The following is a 22,732-nucleotide window of genomic DNA, read 5'->3' as shown; positions in this document are numbered from 1 at the left end:
TAAGCAGAGGGCAGATGCTCAGTAAATGAACATGGGGCTCAACTCAGAACTGCTGAAGGAATTCTCGGATTCATGGCAGGACACTTGATACAATTCAGTTTCAAAATAAAAATTGTCAGAAGTTTTGTCTCACACTACCTTAAAACCCAGCCTTACCAAGAAAATAAATCCACCCATAAAGCCCTGTATTAGCACGGGTTTTGGCTTCATCATTTCATTGCTGAATCTTCTGTGTCACCTTCGGTGGATGTCATTTCAGGAGAGTTACTGAGGTTCTTCAAGATTTTACTGTGATACACACTCAGGGGCCTCTGGCTGCCTCTCTGACCTGATCTTCCACCACTCTGGTCCTTACTCCTTTCAATATAAAATATTCAGTTCTTAAAATTTCAAAACTAACTCACAGTGGAACTCTGTGTCACTGAAGACAAAGTTTATTTTCTCTAAAGAGCAAAACACTAAGTGAGGAGTACACTCTAAGGGAAAAGCTGATGTGGGATCTAAAAGAATGCAAACCCTCAGAGTGCTGGCTTATTAGGAATATAAAAATACTTCCTGCCAATTCTCAGAGAAAAAAACAAATCAATGTCCCACAAAGATTTGATGCATTTTCCTGTGGGGTCTGTGCCCCCTGTCATGTCATTCTAGACTCCCTTCTGAGAAGCACACATTGCCAGTCAGACACATGGAAACTAACCAACCAAATACAGTCCACTACCTGAACCTTAGAATCAATTTTTCTGTTTTTCCAGAGACATTATAAAAGGACCTTAGGACTCCATATATGATCATCTAACCCCAATGTACTAAAGAAATCATTTATTTCATTGTGAAAATTATTTAGAGCTCCAGTTTTGGACCCTGGAATAGATCTTCTCTTTTAAAAAACAGGCAATATAAGATGTGAAATTTTGAAACACTTTACTGAAGCATTTGGGAAGAAACAGATGTAAATCGTCATGCTTCAGAACTAGGCAGATTAGCCTTGGCCTAGGGAAAGGAGATTTTCCCCCCCTACTTACTCAAAAGGGCCCTCACTTGCCAACCTGTGTACTTTCTAGCTTTGTCTGTACAATATGTGTCTTTTTCTATTTTGCATGAAAGATCAGTGTGAGCTAACAGCAGCCCTGCCTCAATGCCCTAGGTTATCTTACAGAAAAATGGAAGAAGTATGTGAGTATGTGTAACATACATGACATTCACAGCCAAAGAAGTTTCTTCTGACAGCAGTCCTATTTGCATGTTTTGGTGAAATGGTTAGTCACTTCTTAAAAGAAGGCAGGACCCTAGCTTGCCCACGGCTGTTGGTTCAGCTCCTTCACTTAACATGTTAAAGGTGGGTGTAGTAACATCCAAAATCCCTTACAGAGTTCTCACCACTGAGGCTCCCCTCCTCTGGAGAAACATCCTCACCAAATGGCAGCCCCTGACCCCTGGCCTAGAGGTACACCCACCCACTTCCTAGAGCACACTTCAGCCAGGGCCTGACTGGCTGGGGGGCACAAATGGCTTTCTCCCACTTGCCTCATTTGGGGACCAACTCTGGGGTGCAGTCTGCTCTCCTGAGCTTCCTGGTGAGGGAAGAATGACGCCAGCCTCTGGCTGAGACCACGGTCTCACTTGACCTCCCTCCCCCTGCCCACCCCCATGTTGCATCTCTCGCTCCCCTTCTCCTGAGAGTTATCCTGCAGGAAGTCACCTCCACAAGGACCCCCAGCTCAGGGTCTACTTGTTTGGAACCCGACCTAAGACAGTAAATGATACTGTATATTTATTTTACTATTATTACTAAAAGCATCATTACTGAGATGCATTACATAAGTGTCCCAGGCTTAATGACGGATCAAGAGGGCTGTTCAATTTCCTAAAACTGATGTCAAATTCAAATATGAATATGCTGAAAATACTGAAGTATGTATTAGTTGTCTAATGCCAAAAGAAAATCCACTGAAAACTAAAAACATGAGTTACAAAACTGAAAATCAATGTAAAATTTTTAAAATTTCCAAGTATAACTAAATGTATTGTTAATATAACAATAAAATGCTTAGAAAGAATTGATTTGATTTTAAGAATTTAAAAAGGACTTACTTTCAGGATGCTAATTTGCTGAATAAGCTCTGGTTTTCCTTGAACATTCACTCTTCATTTTTCTTGTTCATGGAGATCTTTCACTTGATTATACAATTTTTCATTTTCCTTTTTATAAATAGAAAGTTACATTGTAGTTGTCAGCATGATCTATATAACATTAGCATATGTGCTCATGAAAGATACATCCTTTAAATATTTTTAGTCTTTAAATTTCTTGTTTTTGAGTAAGCTTTAAAACATTTTTCAAACTTTCAATTTTCTCAGAATACAATTTGCTAGCTGAAAACAACTGTTTCCAAAATGCTCCAAATGCTTAGTAAACAAAAAAGTTGCAGAACTTCCCAAAGTCAGCGAGCCTGGCAGTATAATGTACTGCATTTCACAGGGGTAAGCGTGTGAGTGACTGCAGGAAAAACCACGTCCTGATTTTGCACATCAGGGATGGAAAGGCCAGGGGGGCTGTTTGTGTGATAAAAAAGAACCCGACTCCATATTAGATCTGTTCCTTTGACTTTAACCCTGTGCTCTGTTTTCTAGGCTCAGTCTTGCCATCTCTGCAACTTTTGTGGAACAATGTTGCCAATAGCCTGAAATATAGAGGAGAGCCTGTTCCCAAGGCTCTGACTTTTAAGGACATTAACACATTTCCATTCACATAAAGATAACAAGTTGCAGAATACAAAATAACATTTCTTTTGTTGGAAGTTTACAGGGGCACCATGATCTGACCTACGTGGACAGCTGCAAGAACACAGGATTCCAAGAACAAAGAACTCTTATGTCAAGAAGTTTGCAACAACCAAGCAAGTAGGAAAGGAGCCTGAATTCTGACTTGGGGAAGATGGTTCTCCAGGACCTTAATCTGCCATCTTCTTGGTCTGCCAGCTTTCTGAACGGCTTTCTAAATAAAGTAACTGTTCATTGCCCCAAGACCCTGTCTCCTAACTTACTGGCTTTTGTGCAGTGAGCAGAATGAGTTTGGACTTGGTGACATTTGTACCTTCTTTTTTTCTGTTTTTGGCCCATCTTTCTGTGGTGAGGAAACTGGATGGAGCCACAGTGGGTAGACAGGCTTGTTTCTGGAACTCTCTGCAAGCAAGGAGGTAGAGACTAGGTGTTTCCAGGAGATCAGGATGAGGCAAAGCAAAGCCTAGACCCAGCTCAGCACCTGGCTTGAGCTAAAGAGGGACTCAGACAGTGAGATCAGTGGCAATCTGTGCTTAGATGCTCTGGTTTATTAACCTCTTTAAAATTAAGAGTCTGATGAAAACCAAGGACCTTTGTGAATCTAATGAAACTCTGAACTGTCTCACCACACCTGGCCTAATGCCTGGCAGATAGTCTGTGCTTAATTCTGCAGAATTCTTGAAACCCAGAAAAATATGTACATATGTTGATACACAAGTTTTGTGTTCTGTGTGTGTGTGAGGGGTGGCTGGCATACTCATGGGTCTGTTCCTCAAAGCGCCATGCTCCGTGCAAGCTCAGAACTGCAGGCAGAGGGTCTGGATGGCTCTCAGTAACTCTAGGGCCGTGTGTCCTGCAAAATCAGTACTATCTCATTTGCAGTAAATGCTGTCATCTCTGATGCAGTAGCACTTTCTCTGGATGTCCCTGGAGTGAAACTGCTTCTTATTGGCAGGCTCAAGGCTTAGGCTACTACTGTCAAAGGAGAAAAAGGTAATGAGACAGAAGGGAGTGGGGTGGTGGGGAGGAAATGAAGGTGAAGCTCGTGCTGGAGATCACCAAACCTGTCCTGCCTGCCTGTCAGGTTATCGTCACCAAGATGCATCACACAGAACAAATGTCTGACTTCTACAGGACACGTACATTTTCTCCCAATTTTAAGTCAACATTTTTTTCAATCTCAGGGCATTGGAAATTAATGTCTGATTCATATTTCTGAATATAATATCAAAACTAGCCAATATTATCTACTGAAAATCATTACAAAAAATGAAAGAAAAATAGGACAGTTTCTAAGGAAACATGCCTATAACATTAGTCATAGGCAACACGCATTAACTGGTTACTGTGTGGAGGGCACTCAGGTTGGCCTGCACTGTCTTTTTTATGATTTAAATATATATATTTCCTAATGTGGCTTTAATGTCACACAAGTGGCTTTTAAGTGTAAAGCAAGAGAAAACTGGTAGCCAAGGAAAGCCTGCTAGGCCTCTGTTCTCCGAGCCCATGGAAGGCCCCGCCAGCCCATCCAAGCCCTGACCAGCGGGTTTAGCAGCAGCTTTGACAACGTCCCCGTGTCCCTCAGGAACAGAGAGGGCGTAGGACCTGCACTCTCAGAAGCCTGGTTTCCTATGGGGCCGTGGGCACCTCTGGGCCCCTGGCTCACTACACCAGTGAAAACTCCCTTAATACATAGTATTTTAACTCTGACTAGGGAAGGGTGGCTCCCCTGGCAGGCAGGCTGGGGGCAGAATCAGCCCACCTTTGCTGCAGGGCTCCGGGAGATGAGGCGCTGTCTTATCTTAATTTCACAACCACTCTTATGAGACAGGTACTGTCAGACTCATTCCCATTTCACAGATGGGAAAACTGGCTCAGAGTGGGGATGTGACTTGCCTAAGGCTGCACAGCAGGTAGTGAAGCCAAGCCTAAAACCAGACTCTGAATCCAGAACCCATGCTCTTAACCACTTTAATTCTGCCCATGACAAATGTACAGACCAAATGATTACTTCCTCATATTGCCAGAATTCCCATTACCTGATAAATGGACACAAATATTTTTAAATGCCTTATTTTCAAAACCAAAGGATCTCATAACAAACTCATTATGTGCTGAAGAACCCTACCTGTTGACGTCCCTGAACAAGTGTCTCTTGTTCCTATTTCTTTTTTTGATTTTATTTTTTCTCTGTGGCAGGAGCTGATGTTTCCTCAAAAGGCAACCACTTTTGTTTCTTGTTTGATTCTTCAAAGCTACTTCACTAAGAAAATGCAGAAATTATTTTATTTGGGAAAGGAAATGATGAAGTGAGGAAGAATAAAAGAAAACACAAGGTGCACAGACCTAGAACTTTCTTACAACCACACTGGAATTAGTTTAACACCAGCGACAGTTAATTCATTACAGGATGTTTTGTGCTGATGGCTCTGATGATGTAATTAACTCAGAAATGCTACACAGTGTCATTCTCTGAACTTAGCCCTTCTACAGCAATCTTTCTGAAACTCTGTCTTCCTTGAAGGTCACCACCGTGAACTAAGGGATTTATTTTCAAAAAGGACTACTAACAAGAGAAGGATCAATATGAGCCAGTTTAAATTCTGATTTTTCCCCAGGGGTTTGATTTAGGCTTTTCTGATGGGAGGCACTCTCGGGAACCAAGTCACTGGCAGCAAACACATCAAGTCAAAGAGCCACAGGGACAGAGGGTGACAATGCATTTAGCAGGGAGTACTAGTTCTTTTTCCATAAGTAAAAGGAAAAGTAGGACAATGTGTCTAGTACCTTGGCTCGAAGAATATAGTTGTCTTGACTCAGTTGGAATAGTTCCTCCTCCTGCTGTCTCTGTAGTTCCTCCATCTTATCTTCCAAAGTTCTCGCTCTTTTTCTGAGAATGTGACTGTAATCCGCTGCCCAAGGGCCTGTGCCCCTCTGCATTTTCCCTCTGCTTCCTGAACTCTTTCAAACATAATCAGTTTTGCTTCCTTGTTCCCACCACCGTAGCCTGAAGAATGCTTTTAAGGAAAAGCATTACTTTGGTATGTAGAGTTATATATTAGATTTGAACACAGTGGGTTAGGGAAAAAAAAAACACAAATGAAAATGACACGGTTAACAATGTTCTACTACACAAGAAAATCAATAAATGTTCAGTAAGAGTGAGTGAATACAGTATCACTCAGTGCAGAAGAAATTTCATTATTTATAATTTAATTTTAACATAAAATTATAGACCATACAACCATTATGAATATTACTGTGAAATTCAACACCTACATTCAGAAACTGAACACAGGCATCAGTTTCTGAGGGGCCTGCAGACTTCTCAGGGAGCCACGCAGCTTTCCCCGTTGGAGGCTGGAGTTGCTGGCTTGGTGAGTCCTGCTCCAGATATTCCTAAATGTCATGAACAATGGATAAAAGCACCGCAAATACAAACTACATTGAATGTGTATTCGGCAATTATGTAACAAGAATCACTAATACAACAGGAGCCCTAAGACAAGTGAAGATCTCACAGCAGGCAGGTGCATAACAAGTGCCCTCACACAGCTGTCCCCCTGCACGCAGGACCCTGCATGCGGGACCCCTGCCCGGAACCGGCTTCTACTCCATTTGACACGGAGGCCAACTGACCCAAGGCTCATGTCCAATGACACATGGAGCTAAATAAATGTGAGGAGAATGTGGATCAGGATAATTTCAGGTTTTGTCATTTTTAAATAAATTACTCTTTTAAATGTTCACAGAAATAACTAAAAATATCTAAAAGAGGCATCAAAGAGCAGCTGATAACTTTATGAAGAATTTTACTTCAGATTAAGTGGGCTTTAAAGGACATTTTTCTATATAAAGTATATCAAGGTATAGTATCACTGGAATAATATAAATTGCATGGAAACTATAACAACAAGTTTAAGTTTGTTTAAAGAAATAAATGATAATCCTGCTCTAATACTGTGATATCATTCATCACATTAGAAAAAAATGTTATTCATGTATATTTTGGTCAAATTTTTGGCTTTTAAGTTACCTCGTAAATCCCCAAACAGCAGAAATAGTTCTAAGGCCAATAATTATTCAGTTAGTAATACAAAAAGAAAGTTTCAGGGAACTTCCTAGAAGAGATCTGGAGGCCCGTACTCAAACCCTGCAGATCCTGAACTGACCCCCAGTGAACGTTTCCCTGACTGCCTTCGAGGTAAGTGAAGAATTAAAATTTTATATTTTTAATATAATTTCTTTAGGATGTTAACTTTTTAAATGCAAAGTTTACTTCTTTCATTAAAAGTGAAATAAGTGGTTCTTAAAGATTTGGAAACTACAGAAAAGTCAAAAGAAAAAACAAGTACCCAAAAGTACCTCACCCCAAGATTTCCTTCAAATCTTTTCCAGGTTTTTTCCTTATAGAGCAGTAATCACATTTAATTAGGCAGTTTGATTTAGAAGGTTTTCTGTAGAAATCTTTTAAAGCATTCATAAAGGATCTGTTTCAGTCAATGTAAAATCAGGCCATTAATCCCTCCAAGTCACTGGAGAACCAGTAACGTGGCCAGTGAAGGGGTCAGACCCACCAGCACTGTGATTCTCCCCAGGACGGGGCGGCGGGAGTGTGGCAGGTGGTTCTTGCTCCAGCTGCGGTCAGCCAGTGCTTTCACACCAGAATTCTCCCTTCCTGAGTTCTTTATTTGGATTTCTCTAAGTTGTTATTTTTCAGTAATAGTACATGGACAGTATCTTTTCCTTTTATACAGGAAAGGAAAGTTGCTTAGATATGAAATTCAAACATGAAAACACCGCAGAATTTGGGACTTCTGAGCCCTTCTTAAAAAAACAATGGATTAAAAAAAATCAGTCAAATTATAGGGCAATCAAAATAATTCCAGAATGGAGGAGCAATGGCTAATGGACTGGTGAAAGGCGTTCTGGCTCTGTAATAACCAGAACCAAGATCCACTTTCAAACGCTTAAGGGAATTACAGCCGCTGGAGAGAATATAATAAATATATTAATTGTAAATAATATAATCATACATAAATATATATAATGATATATGACACATACATTATATATAGTATATAAAATAAAGTTATAAATAATATACTTATTAAAAAAAACCCAAACAAAAATGGGTAGGAGTCATGTGAGTGGGCAATGTAAGAGTTTTACTACGTATTTAATAGAAGGGAAAATTGATCGTGTATAAAATTGGAAAAAGTAGTTAAAAATAACAATACAGCTTTGGCAGTCTTTCAGGGGTTTTCATAATCTATGTTCTTGAAGGACCTTTTGGGATGTAACATTTCTCAGGATGAAGTTTCTTTTTCTTCTTACAGATTTAAGTAAAATGAAACCTAATGTTTTAATGAAAAGAACTGATAAAGTGTGATCTGTTCCTATAAAATGCTTCATCCATTTTTATTTGTCCATGTGCCTGCCTGTCTCCTTCCTTCCAGCTCTCATCCCTGCTTCCTTCCATCTGCAGAAGGACACACACAAGAGAGGCATGGAATGAGGCTCACCCACTATGACACCAGCTGTTTCTGACTAAATTATTGCTTCCTTTTTACTTTTCTGTATTTTTGAATTTAAATAATGAGCAACTATTCCTTTTGTGACAACAAACATACTAATCTAAAAATAAAAACACAAGAGTAGACAGTCAAAGAAAATTAATTTAGAATAAAAAGGAAAATCACCACATGGCAGACACTGCTAGCTGCAAACCTCCTCTTCCTCCCCACTAAAATTCTGCCCCGGGCAGCAATGTGCCAGTTAAAAACACCCCTCTCCCTGGACTCCATGCACCCGGGGTGAGGTGGGGGGCAGGGGCACAGGATCAAAGTTCTGACCAGTAAGATGAAAGCAAAAATTTCCAACACCGGGCTTCCAGGACAGCGACTACTTCTCTGATTAAGCTGCTGAGTTAATGGGTGTATACCTTTTAGCTTTCACCTTCTTCCTCCTGACAGGGCTGGAGGTTGTTCAGCCATCTTGTGACAAGGAAGACTGAAGTCACAGACTAGGGATTTTGCAGCAGGAAAGAAGGGGGCGGTCTGGTTCCTTGCACAGGTGCACCAGCTCTGAATTAACTGGTCCAGGCTTCCTGGTTATGTGAAAGAGAAGACTTCGAACTGCATCAGCGCCAGTCACAAGGGGCTGCTCCCTGGGAACCAGGGCTGATGCCAAGCACAGTCTCTAGACTTTCTGTACACGCACTTTTGGCTCAGAGGCTGCTTCTCTGGCACCCAACCTGTGACAAGTAACAACCACCCCCAAGGAATTCCAGTTCTTTGGAATAAAACTAAAATCACTCTGGGCAATTTTCCAACAAAAAGACAGCTTTTTTAAAAAAAAATCCTACTTAACAGAGACTCTAATGAGAAATAGATCAGTACAAAAACAGAAAATCACAGTTTGCCATTGTACTCAAATAAATATGGATTTTAGTGATGTGTTTTTATTTATTTTGGCAGTAGCAGACACTATGAAATTTTGAAATCAGGGAAAATGTTCATAAAAATATTGTTGCCTTCACCTATCAACCTCTATGCCACCCCCCTCGTTTCCATCGACTGTGACCTGACGTCTGGCTTCACTCTTAGTAATTTCCAACTGCACACCAGAGACCCTTCAACTCCCTCCTTGTGCATGTCTCTCCGCCCGAGCTGCTCTCTCACACTGGTTTTTTTGGGTCTTTTTCTGTTACCAGTAATGCAACTGCACCCGAATCTCAGTCTTAGGTATTTACCATCTGGCAGTCCTACCCCCACCAGGCGTGCCCTCTGGCACCTGGATGCCCACAGCACTTGGGCCCCCGGGACTCACTATGTTGATCCTGTGCTTCTCATACTGTCCACACCCCCAATGTCTCTTCTTCCTTCACGACCCCGCTTACATCCCAGACACATGGGCAGCTCCTTCATGCTCCTCTCTCAGTCCACTGCACTCATTGGGCAAAAACCACTTCTCTTGGTAAATCCAACTACACAACTATCAACACCCGCAGTCATGCGGGAGAAAGTGGCTGTACACTCATAGATACACACACACACCCCTCCTGCCTGCCTGCTCCCAGCTCACATTCACGGTCACCAACCTGTTGCAGACTTCCTGCTGCTGGGAGCCCAGCCCTCCAGGAGAGCCCCCCCACAACTGCTCCCCTCCAGCACCCTGGCCTCATCCTCACTGCCGCCTCATCACAGCACGTTTTACTTCTCAGAGGAAGTGGAGGAAACCGGAGGAAATCACCCCCATCTCTCACCACTTCTGCCCCTACCAGTACCCACAACCACCTCTCCCCTCCTCCTTTCTCCTTTTCCACAGGTGAACTGTCCACATTCCCACCTGAAGCCAACCCTCCCACTGTGCCCTGGACCCCATTACAGCCCCTGCACTCGAGGACTCTGCTCTACGACTCCCCTCATCACGCATTTCTTCCCAGCTACTGCATCTTTCCAAAAAGAGCAAACATTCTATTGTTCATTCATATCATGATTTCTCTCATTAAATTCAAAACAAGGCAAGACAAAAGGCTTCCCCTGACTCCACCCTCCTGCCAGATACTGCCTTCCCCCCACCTTTTACACCCTTTTCTCCAGGGGGGTCTATACCTTGAAGTAGCCAATTCCACTTCTCCTGTTCCCAGTCTGCCTTTCACAGCCACCTGCCCACGGAAACTGCTTGTCCAATGCCTACGGCCTCCTTCCTGCTAAACTCCAAGGTCAGCTGTCAGTCCTCATTCTCTCTCTCTCTCAGCAGCAGAGGACACGGCAGATCAACTCTTCTCTGTATACTCTCCCCACGTGGCTTCAGGAGTGCACATGCTCAGGTTGCCTCAACCTTACTCTGTCCTTGCAGGATAGCCCTCTCCCTCCTGAACTCATTAGGTCAGAACGCCCCAGGCTCAGGCCTTGGTTTGCCTTTTCTCTCCAGATATGCTCCCTTGATAATCTTTGTCAAGTCTAGGAGAATATTATGTGTAATGAAGTAAGTCAGATGGAGAAAGACAAAAACTATATATCACTTACATGGGGAATTTAAAAAATAATACAAATGAACATATATGAAAACAGAAAGACTCACAGACAGAAAAGAAACTTGTGGTTAACAAGGGGAGGTGGGGGAAAGGAGAAATCAAGGGTATGTGATTAACAGACACAAACTACTGTACATAGAATAGTTCAGCAACAAGGATTTACTGTACAGCACAGGGAACTCTACTCAATGACTTGTAATAACCCATAACAGAATATAATCTGCAAAAAAACTGATTCACTTTGCTGTACTCCTGAAACTAACACAATACTGTAAATTCATTATACTTCAATTAAAAAAAAACCCATGGCTTCAAAAATATTCATTTTTAACAACACTTGATACCTACAGTCCACACCTCCCTCTCAACTTCAGACTCCTCCATCTAACTGCCTCCTTGCCATCTCCACTTGCACACAGAACAGGCATCTCAAAATTAGCATCTCAGCAGCTCAACTCCTGGTCCTCTCTCCACCCTCAAGCCCACTCTGCCTCCCCCTCTATCCTAGCTGGAGGGGAACTGCATTCTTCCAGCTGCTCAAGCCAAAAACCCTGCCATCATCCATGACGCCTCTCTCACAACCCCGGACCAATCTTTTAGACTTTCGGCTCTATCTCCTAAATACATCACCATCCAACTGCTTCTCATTATCACCACTGCCACCACCCTGGATCGAGCCCCATCACTTCCAGCCCGGATTCCTCAAATCCCCTTCTAACAGGTCTCTGTGCTTCTTCCTGTGCCCCTATGATGTGGGTCTATATTTGAATGCATTCAGTCAATGGCATCAGCCAGAGGAATCTGTCTAAAGGATGCATCAAGTGAAGTCACTGCCATGCTCACAACTTCCCAGGCACTCACCTTTCCAAACTGAGTGAAACCCAAGGCTGCTTCATGCCCTAGAAAAGCCGACTGTGCCTGTCCCTGTGATGCCCGATCTCACCTCCCCTTCCCCTCTCTGCCCACTCTGCCCCAGCCATGTGGGTTTCTATGCTGATCCCCAAAATGCCAGGCATTCCTCCTTCGGGACTTTCACACTGTTTCATTTTCTGGAATATGCTTCCCCCACACACCCACACAGCCAATTCCAATTCCTCCTACAAGTCTTTTTTCAAAGGGCTCTCTCACCGAGGCCAACTCTATCTTCCTTTCCTCCTGCCAAAATGGATGACCCCACCAGGAAATAACTCAGAGAGGCACTGGGATGTACAAACACACACAAGTGATTAATAAAACATCCAGACCCTCCAACACTAGAACAAACTCATATCCAGATATTTCTCTCTGTATCCACCTTCATTTGTACATTGCCCTTTGCATTATGCATTTATAGCTCTTTTCTGGCAAACATTTTGGATATTACAAAGCCAACCAGCTGAGGAAGGGTTTGACTCTCCTATCTTACATTCACCTCCAAAACTTTCTGGGTCTCATTCAGGAAAACCTAGAATTAATGATGACAAACCCCCTGAACTGAAGTGAACTGAATCTGTCTTTAAGAGACAGGATGTAGCACCTTAAGATAAAATTTTTTTCTGCAAATAAGGAAAGTTCTTAGAAGGAGAGAAGGAAACAGGGAAAGTAGAGAATAAGGAAAATGTACTGAATTTTATTATGAAAAGTGTGTACAATTACCTTTTTTCCTGGCTTGATTTGAGGCAGAGATGGATCTCAAGGTTTTGCTTTTCATAATGTTCTTTGAAGTTTTCAAGAGTAGAAAATGTCTTGAATGGTGAACTGGGTTTGCCTTAGCCTGAGCTCCTAACTGATGCATATAATCCACTTTGGGGTTTTCTCTAAATAAAGGATGGGTGCTTCTGGCCTTCCTGTGTGGTAGCTGTGTACCAGTCCCAGCTCCTGCTTCTCCGGAACTCAGCTGAGATCTAAAAGTCTGTGCACAAGTACAAATTCTTCAGTACTTAAACAAACATCAGTGACAGTTGTAAAAACAATTTAACAGATTGCAAAACCATAGTGCTTACTGAAGAACACAGTTTGTAGAAGGTGAGCCACGACATTCAAGTTCTCCAAGCCTAATTCATCAGGATTTTAGCATTCTGAAGCACATCTTCAAAGTCAGGAACAAAAATAGCAAAATAATAAAACAAAACAGGCTTGCCAGAAAGGAAAACATGTAATTACAAGAATGAACATGGAGGAGAGTGGAGAAGAACACAGTTGAAATGACTTAAAATCTTATCTTTTTTCCTCCAGATTTCTCAAGGTAAAAACTGCTTAGTACCCTGCCTTATTTCACAAGGAACTGGAGATAGTTTATGGCTAGTTTATGGTAAACATATAAATAAAAATCATAAAATAAAAATGGAATACTGTGGTCATGAGTCTATAAAACAGAATAAATCAAGAACACAGAAACAAGGAACAAAGATGTATAAGTTTCTCAACAGTCACTAACAGCATTTATATGAAATGCCAACTTACCTCCTTTTGCACAGCACAGACTACTGATAAGATTGAGTAAAAAGCACCAGAATAAACTTAATTTTCTTATGCTACTCAAATTCTGGACTATGTTTGTTTAAAAAATTTAAAATGTAAAAAATGGCTTCTAAAAGAAAGCTAATGCTACAGTGACATTTTAAAATCTGGGGACGACAGGGTGTTGTAACAGATAACTGCACACAGATACCCAAGATCCATGTGGCAGTTACTCTGTAATCAGTCCCACTGGCTCACGAAGTACATACCTGTCAGCAGTATTTATGTAATTTCATTGATCACTATGTCCAATCAATATAAACTATAAACACTTACCTTATGTATTTTGTCACCCTGGGGTAATAATCAAGGACAAACAGATACTGTTTTCTTCAAAATATCAAGGTACATTTTATCTATTTGTTCTTCCACAGTAGTTACTCTTGGACAGTTATTTTCTGTACCTTCATTTGTTGACTTTTGTAAAACTATATGCTCATTTTTGTCCAAAAATTGGTTCACATTTTGTTTCTTGAGACATAAGATTTGGATTCATCTTAAGGGGTAAAAGGTTAACAAATTCAGTTTCTTTATTCTTAGCCAGTTTCTTGTAGCTATAAAACAAAACAGGACACAGAGAATGAACCCTATATGACTCCTCAAATATTAATTTTATAAATATATATGTATACACATGATATACATGGAAACATTTATATTATTAACATATAATACTATTAAATATATTTAATACCTGTAACTCTCAAATTAGGTCATTAATGTTAAATATATTACAATTCTGGTTAACAGAGTATACTCACATGGTGTCACATAATTGTTTTAAATTTCAGATAATAATTTTAATACAGTATAAGGGATTTCATGGTTTACTCAAAGAACTACTTCATAGGAAAGCCAAACCAAACAAGACTGAGATTGCTTTTGTTGAAGAAAAATCAAAAATGAATTTCTAAATGGCCCTTTTGTAATATATCCTTTGTCCATATTATAACATCAACATACATTTGAGGCAGGAAAAACATTTCATACCTTTCTAGTAGAAACTAAAGAAGCAACCATAATTTACATCAATAAAGCATAGAATATAAATATTAAAAAGCATGGTTTTCATCATGGTATAGGAAAATCTTAAAATCACTAGGATTTTAAAATGAAATCATTTCTGTGCCTTAAAACACTTAAATGCAATGTAACATTTCAGAACATTGAATTTTTAAAATATCAGAAATATCCTTTAAGAAGATGTTATAAATATGGGTGAACATCAGCATATTATGGGAGCTCCAAAAACATGGATATTGTCATTTTCAAATTACCTTAATCATGGTCAGTTAGTTCACTTAATTTTGTAATTTATAAAATAAGATTAAAGAAACGTTTAAGAGGCTACCAATTCATATGAGTTAGATTGGCTTCTCAATAACTGCTAGAAATAACTATGAGAAGTAGCTGGAATCATCAGAAAACCTAAGAGCTCTTCTTTGTGGCAGCAGGACCCAGTCAGCCACTCACTAACACTGCTTCCCGTGTGTGCCGCGCACCAGCTGAACTGCACTCCACTCCACCTCCAGTCTACACAGGACCATCACCAGTTCCAGCCTTTAGAATGTCAGGCAACAGTGACCAGAAGCTAAAATACGTGTCATGGGCTTAGTGGTTCGGTTCTGGGTGACAAGGAAACTGATACTAGAGGCTGGAGAGGGAGCAAACTCATATTTTATGAAAAGTGACAAAACATTTGCTAAGTTGTCACCTACAGTAGTTTATAAGGCTGACCACTGGCTCCTGAACCTGGGGCCCTCAGCAGAGTCTGAGAACGGTAGGAGAGGACAGGAAGTGTTGAAATGCCAGCTACTACTGGCTACTGCTGACAAGATACTACGGGAAAAATATGAGCTCAAGACAGAATGGGCTGGTCTTTAAAGAAGGAATCCAAGGGAACAGAGTCTAGAAACTCAGGGCCTCTTAGGCTCACTCTCTGCATCTGGACTCAAACAGTAAGATTCAGCACTGAAAAATGCTGTGAAAATGCAAGATTTCATGAGAATTCTTTGTTGAAGAGTGACTCAGTTCCTTGGCAAATATCACATTAGAGGTGTCATCTTCAAACTTAAGATTATTGCTCCTCATAATAACCAGACAGCTGCAATTAAACAGAAAAAAAAGCAAACTAGTTTTCTTTAAATGTAATTACTAGCACATGGGACTGACTGGAACCAAATTGATCAGAAGCCTAAAAAATTTTCTGAAGCAGCTGTAATGACAAAGATGACAAAGAAACCACAACTCTACTTTAAAAAAATAAAAAAAGCTAGAGACTTGTCTGGCAGCCTTAGAACCACCTACTTGCAGGCAGAAAGCAGGTGGAGAAAGAGTGCATTCTCAAAGATGGGCACCCCCTCCTCCCGTTACCCACTTCAGTTGAAGCCAGTGGTGAAGAAACACAAGACCACTGGAACCAGGAGTTACACGGAACAATATATTTATGAAGTAGTTCTTCCTTAAAAGCAGAATAATGGCCTAATTAAGGAAAATGCCCAACTTGAAGGTAGGGGGTCTTCATAAGGCCTTTCAGTGGATCTCAAAGCTGCCCTACTGATTGCTGTAGCTTCCTCACTCTTCTCCTTTCTGATTAGGAATAATCTTAGTCTCACCACCATATTGGGGTGGGGAAGGAAGGATGAAACTTGTCTTTTAATTCACTGATTAGTAGACAATGAGGAGCTACACTGAAACCTGACAAAGAGAATCGTGCTTCTCCTGGAAATCCTGGCCTTTCAGATGGATACGTTTCTGAGTGGGACTCTGGGCTGTTTGCTTTGGGGAGGGGCTGAGTAGGTCTTCATTCAAGGAAGAGTGGAATGGATATTTGGCTGTTAGAAGGAAAGCTTCTGGTGGATACTGGCTAGATGCCTACCAAATGCATTTACATTTCTTTCTGGCCATATGAGCAAACCACACTTCCTAGCCCTCTTGGACCTAGTTTAGTTGGATGTGCTGGTTCTTACCAACACAATGTGGGCTGAAGAGAGGTAACACTCCTGTGATTAGGCAGTTAAAAGGAAGCATGCTAACCATCTATTTCCTTTCCTTATTGACTGATGAGGCCAGGAGGACCTCAAAACCATGTGTTGATGACAGAAAGCTGCCTGGGTCCCTAAATGACTATGTGGAGCAGAGTCCCACCCCCAACTCCAATGAGACACTTGGAATTATGATGTGAGCAAGACATAAGTAATTGATGATGCTAAGCTACTAAAATTTTAAGGATTATTTGTTACAGCAGCTAGGATTACTTATCCTATGGTTTACTAAAGAGGTTTTGGATATGTATATTCAACTTCCTACTACTGACATTCCTATAATTATTGTTATGCCTTTAATGTAAGTATATTTGTTTTTAGCTTCTAAACACAAATGTAAACATCTCTATTTAGAATTCACATTATTAAAATTGTGTCAGTTATGCCAACAAAGACACAAGATGTGTAGAAAAATCCCTTCAGTGACCCAAGTGTAGCCCCAAGCAGCAGTGATAAGGGAGCCCAATCAGCCCCATAAAAACACTAACTAGCACTGCAGACCAGGGGAGAACGCTAGACTTAGCAGTAAGTAGACAGGGTTTAGGGTAAGCTACAGCATATCACTTTCTCTCAACTAGCACACTCAATACAAAGAAGGCCAGAAAATCACTGCACGTGGATTTCATGATGAGCCTGGGGTTCAAGGAGGGGCTCAAAAACTTGTCTGTTGAAAACACAAATGAACAAATAATACAAGAATGGATGACAGGCTTTTCACAGAAATATTTCACAGAGATCAAAGACCTGACAATCCAAGTGCATTGCTGGGTTATGGCCATGTGATCTTGAACAATTTATTTAACCTCTTTAAGCCTAGGTTTCTCATCTATGAAATGGGAGTGATAATGGAATATATATACCTCATGGGGCTGCTGTAAGAGTAAGTGAAATCTAATATGTAAAGAACCTAGCACAGTATCAAGCCCACAGTAAGCGAGGGGTAAAAATGTTAGCTGTCATCATCTGGTTCTTGTGAGAGCCCCACCACTAAGTTGGTTCACCTCAGTCTCATCACTTGAATGATGGGGATAAAGATGCCTGACCTACTTATTGTATGGATCTCATGAGATAATGGATGTGACACTTGTCTTATGATAAGGTTACTGTGACATGGTACCCTGTGCTGGTGAATGACAGCAAGGTCCCACAAGCTTCCATTAAAAGCTACTGGAGCTGGAACATTTTCACAAAGCCTGTTTATCCTGTGACCAAAGAACTCACCCTAGGAGATGATGGCTGGTCTGTGACTAAGTGCAAAACTAACTGGTTTAAAAAGAAGCAAATGGATGACTCATATACAGAATAAAATCCATGTTCTCTCTTACCATTTGAATCAACTGTCCCTGAGCTATTAAAGCTGATGAGATTTTATTTTTCCAGTGAAAAGCTTAAAGATTATCTACCTAATTGTACAAACATTTTTAGTGGCATCTATTTTTTAAAAAATTTTAACACTAGAAGAATTTTGATAAACTAGTTGATAAAGACTAGGAAGAGAGGAGTGTCTCACAGGTAGACTCATACTAGTTATCCGTTAATCATTCACTAGGGGTGGCTACACAGAACAAATGACGCCAAACCTTTCCAGTGACAAAACAATAAAGAAATAAACACCCTGCACAATCCATTCCAAAAAACTCTTACCTGACAGGTTGTAAGTCAAAACCACCAACCCCAAAGGAATCTATTCTGATAGGCTTCATCAGCTTCTCTACCGTGGGCAGATCTAAGAGGGGAGAAAAGTTAAAACAGCAACCAAAAATGTTATGTGAATTGCTTAATTTAACATCTACTACCACCAAAATTACACTGTCTCTGATTGAGACAGTTAATAAAATGGCACATATAATAATCTCAGTTTCCCACTGTAAACCTGCTTGTACAAGAAAATCTTCTTAGGTATTTATATTTGAATTATATATTTATATATTTTCTCTCCCTCCCCCCTACACACGTCAAATATACAAGTATGGGTGTACGTACACGTACACAAACACACACATGCTAAATATGTATTTAGTTGATCCCAAATACTGTTCTCTATTTAAAAAATAACTTTAGTATATGTTCATGGAAAAGCATAAATAATGTGAAAATACTTAAGCGATTTCTTAATTTGGGAAGACACATTATAGGAGGAACTGAAATTTTACCCTATGTTCAGCTCTAAATTTATAGTTAAACCGACAATTCCCAGATTCCATTTAAACAAATCCTATAAATTCAGATTGAGAAACAATCACTACAGTAAATTGAATTTAAATTACACCACACTGGAAACTGTTCAGAGAGAGTCTCAAAGGAAGCAGCTTTTACCACATTCCGTGGTAGAGATGCTTTTGAGGACCGTTCCTCTTCTTGAGGATGCTCTTTCACTGAGCTCTCGGTATTTCCCCCTGCATCACTCTCAGTTCCTTGCTCATCTGCATCTTCCCAAGAAAGGGCTACATGACAATACGTCTGGTGTAGAGCCTCAATGTCACTGCTGCTCTGTCTGTAAGAAACATCAGTTGAAATAAATGTAATCTCTAGCATGACCACACAAATACATGAAAATATAAAACACTAATGTCACCCCTTAATCTACCGGAAATGGTGAACAAGGCTGTGGGACAATATGATGTGATAAACACAGGGTGAAATATAAACTTGCTAGTACGTGGCACAGCCCACCAGCATGAAATCATGGCGGGCTCAGTAACCCCTGTCAGCAGGCGGAGATGCGTCCTGACGGGGTCATTGTAAAATCTCACTCCACTAGTTACTGTCTCTTCCTACCACCCATAACAAACCTCTGCACTGCATAAAACTACTCCTAAATTTCTCAGACTGACATTTTGTAAGGATTCTCTCTCTCCTCTGCCTCTCTCTCTTTGCCTCCTGATGCCACTAGGCATCTCATCTTCTGTGTTTCTTCCACTGAAATTCAGTCCTCTAACTTTGCCATCCACTATGTGTTCCAATATCCTGTATTAAAGCTGCTATAACAAAAAAGTAATTTCCTAGTGGCCAAATCCAGCCTTTAAATTTCTTCACCTTTTTAAATTTTCTTCACCCTCTGAGACATCTAACACGGCCCTCTCCCTGGGAACTGTTTCTTCCATAGAGAGCCTTCCTCTCCCCACCATTCTGATGGATACTTCTCCATCTTTTATGGTACATTATTCATCTCAGGACTCCATCTTTAGGCCTCTTTTTTAAAAACTCTCTTTTTAGGGAGGAGGGCTGGATAATTTAATCAAGACTTTTCACTTAATTATTACCCATATGCCTGTGACTTACAAATCTATGTCTTTTGTCCTTAATTCTTTTCTGAATATTAAATTTCCAAATAGACATTCAGACTGTTCTATAAGTAAATCACATCTAACACAGCCTCAAATGAATTAATTATATTCCCCAACAAAACCAGTTCTACTCCCAGGATCTGATGTTTTAGCCGTGGCATGATTACTCACCCAGTCACCCACAATAGAAAACCTGATGTCACTGTTCACTCTTCCATCCCTATTAAACTCCTCCCCTTCCCACCAAGAAACAAACTCTGGAAAAAAGAATTCAAAGGACCTAATGACAATAATGATCTAAGATTTTGATAAGTCTTTTATTAACTCACTTTGTACCTTTCATTACTAACAGTGGAATTTTCAAAGTTAGAGAAAAGAATAAAAGTGTCATAGAAGGGTGGAAAAAAAGAAGAGAAGCAGGGAGACCAGTCTCCTTTTCTCCTGGTATCCATGACTAAGTAATTAATGCCTAAAAATAAGACAGTATATATAGCCTCCTCTTCCTCTTCATAATCTGTGAGTTGCATAGTATAAAATTCTGAGGGACTATTTTCAACTCTAAACTTAAGATGTAGCCAAGCCCTACATGTGACTGTGTAAGAATGCCTTACAACGGGCTATCTTTCTATCTAATGCTTCAGGTTGTAATAGAGGAGAACAAATCTGATGCCATATTGGATCTGTTCCTTTAGTTTTAACCACTGTGCCCTGTTTTCTAGGCTTAGTCTTGCCGGCTCTGCACCTTTTGTGAAACAATGTTGCCTTTAGACTGAAATCTACAGGAAAGCCTATTATTGGGGCTCTGACCTTTAAGGATGTTAGCACTTCCGCACTTATGTAGAGATGGCAAGTTGCAAAATAGAGAACAACCTTTGTTTTGTTGAAGGTTTACAGGGACACACATGGATGGCTGCAAGAACAAAGAATTCCTTCAGCAAGAAGTTTGCAACAATGAACCACACCTCTCCCCTGTGATGTTTTTTGTTGTTGTTGTTGTTGTTGCTGTTATTGTTGTTGTATAAAAGGAGTCTGTATTCTGACTGGAGAAGGATGATTCTCCAAGATATTAGTTGGCCATCCTCTTGGTCTGCCGGCTTTCTGAATAAAATCACTTTTCCTTGCCCCAACACCTTGTCTCCAGATTTACTGGCCTGTTTTGCAGTGAGCAGAATGAGTTTGGACTCAGTAACAAGGTCACCACTGCTATTTGAAGTGTGCCCAAAAAGGAACAGACTTGCTAAAAAAAAATTAAAAACAAAAAAGTAGTGTATATCATCAGAGCAGAATCACTAATTAAGTGGCAGGGATATTCAGTAGGACTCTAGGGAAAAGATCTTGCCTGCCCCCTAAATACTTGATCAGACTCAGAGTAGCCTGACTGAAGGACAGAACTGATTTTATGAACAAAAGAAAAAGGCACAATGTGTTTTTTCTCCTCTACAGAAATACCAGGGGGTGTAAGTATTGCTTAGTATGGTTAAAATAAGTGACCCCAATGGTAACTAGCACAGCAGTACTGAGCACTAAACCTAATTTAACAGGTGAGAGGTGTCAGAAAGAAGGGGTTCTAGCATAAAGCAACAGCAGAGCAAACATGCAGAAAAGCAAATGACCTAAAAGTCAGAAATTAGAAATGGAAGGCAGAGAGGCATCAGGGACTGCTCAGACAGCTGAGCAGGAGAAAGGTATGTTTCTCCTAATTTGAGTCATTAACCTATATTAAAAATAATCCCGGGGTCATGTATGTTATCTCTATTCATGTATTTTATAGAGAGAAAAATAAAGCACTGACTTCTCGCCTTTTACATTAGGAGAAAATACTGTGTCATTATTTTGTGTATTATTACAGGTCAAAAGCTTCCTTTTTTTCCCATTTACAAGTTGAGAAGTGTCAAATTCTACAGTGCCGTGGTAAGGGCCCCAATGTGTAGAATACTGTCACATCCAGTGACTGCACCAGTCACATGGCCACAGCACAAAACAGCACCTGCCCATGAGACAGATGAAAAACAAGCAAAAGGCTAGATCTGGCCCTCATTTTATAGTCATCAACTTTTTAAAGACAATAAAGCACAAGGAATTTCATGAGTCATATTAATAAAAAAGATAATCTTTGACAACATATCACCTAAACCAGGCCTGCTTAATCCCAGAAGACAAATCATTAAAAAAAACCTACCCACTGATCTTTTCAGTTTTTAAACTAAGTTCATATACTGATTTGAAGATTTTTCAAGTGTATTTTTGAAATACTAGGTAAATTTAACAGGTCACAGCCAATAGGAATTTATATGCATGCTCTCAGGTTCTTTGACATAATCTGTACTATTAATAGAGGTTGATGCACATATTGAGAACCACACAGCTGGCACTGTTTGTTGAATCTCAGCAATATACTAGGCACTGTACCTTAATGCAGCTGATCATCCCACGGTCTCATTTTAGAGAAGAGGAAACAGGCTTAGAGGCATTAATTGTCCAGTGTCACCCAGCTGCTAACTGGCAAGGCTGGGAATATAAATCCAAGGCCACAAGACAATAAACTCATACTGTACACTCTTCTAGTAAGTGACTCATCAAATTATTTCAGAATCAAGAACATTTAAGAAATAAGGTTAAAAAATTAGCATTATATGGCTGCCCAGATCATCTTAATAGAATTTTTCTTTCAGTAATACTTCTTTTTGACTTTTTTAAAAATTGAAGTATAGTCATTTTACAATGCTGTGTCAATTTCTGGTCTACAGCATGTTTCAGTCATACACATACATACATATATTCATTTTCATATCCTCTTTCATTATAGGCTTCTAAAAGATATTGAATATTGTTCCCTGTGCTATACAGTAGAAATTTGTTGTTTATCTATTTTATACATAGTAGTTAGTATCCGCAAATCTTGAACTCACAAATTCAGTAACAGCATTTTTATTTCTGAGTTTTTCTTATAATCTATAGCAGTGGTTTTCATATTGGGTTTAACAAAATGATAGTTTTCAGAGAAAATCATGGGGTCCACAGATATTTCATTGGAATTTCATTTTAAAACATAAAAACTGTAATAGAAAGTAATCTGCACA

This window comes from Camelus dromedarius, unplaced genomic scaffold, assembly GCF_036321535.1.
Source record: "Camelus dromedarius isolate mCamDro1 unplaced genomic scaffold, mCamDro1.pat HAP1_SCAFFOLD_198, whole genome shotgun sequence".
NCBI classification, from domain to species: Eukaryota; Metazoa; Chordata; class Mammalia; order Artiodactyla; family Camelidae; genus Camelus; species Camelus dromedarius.
Note: the sequence above shows the minus strand (reverse complement) of the source record.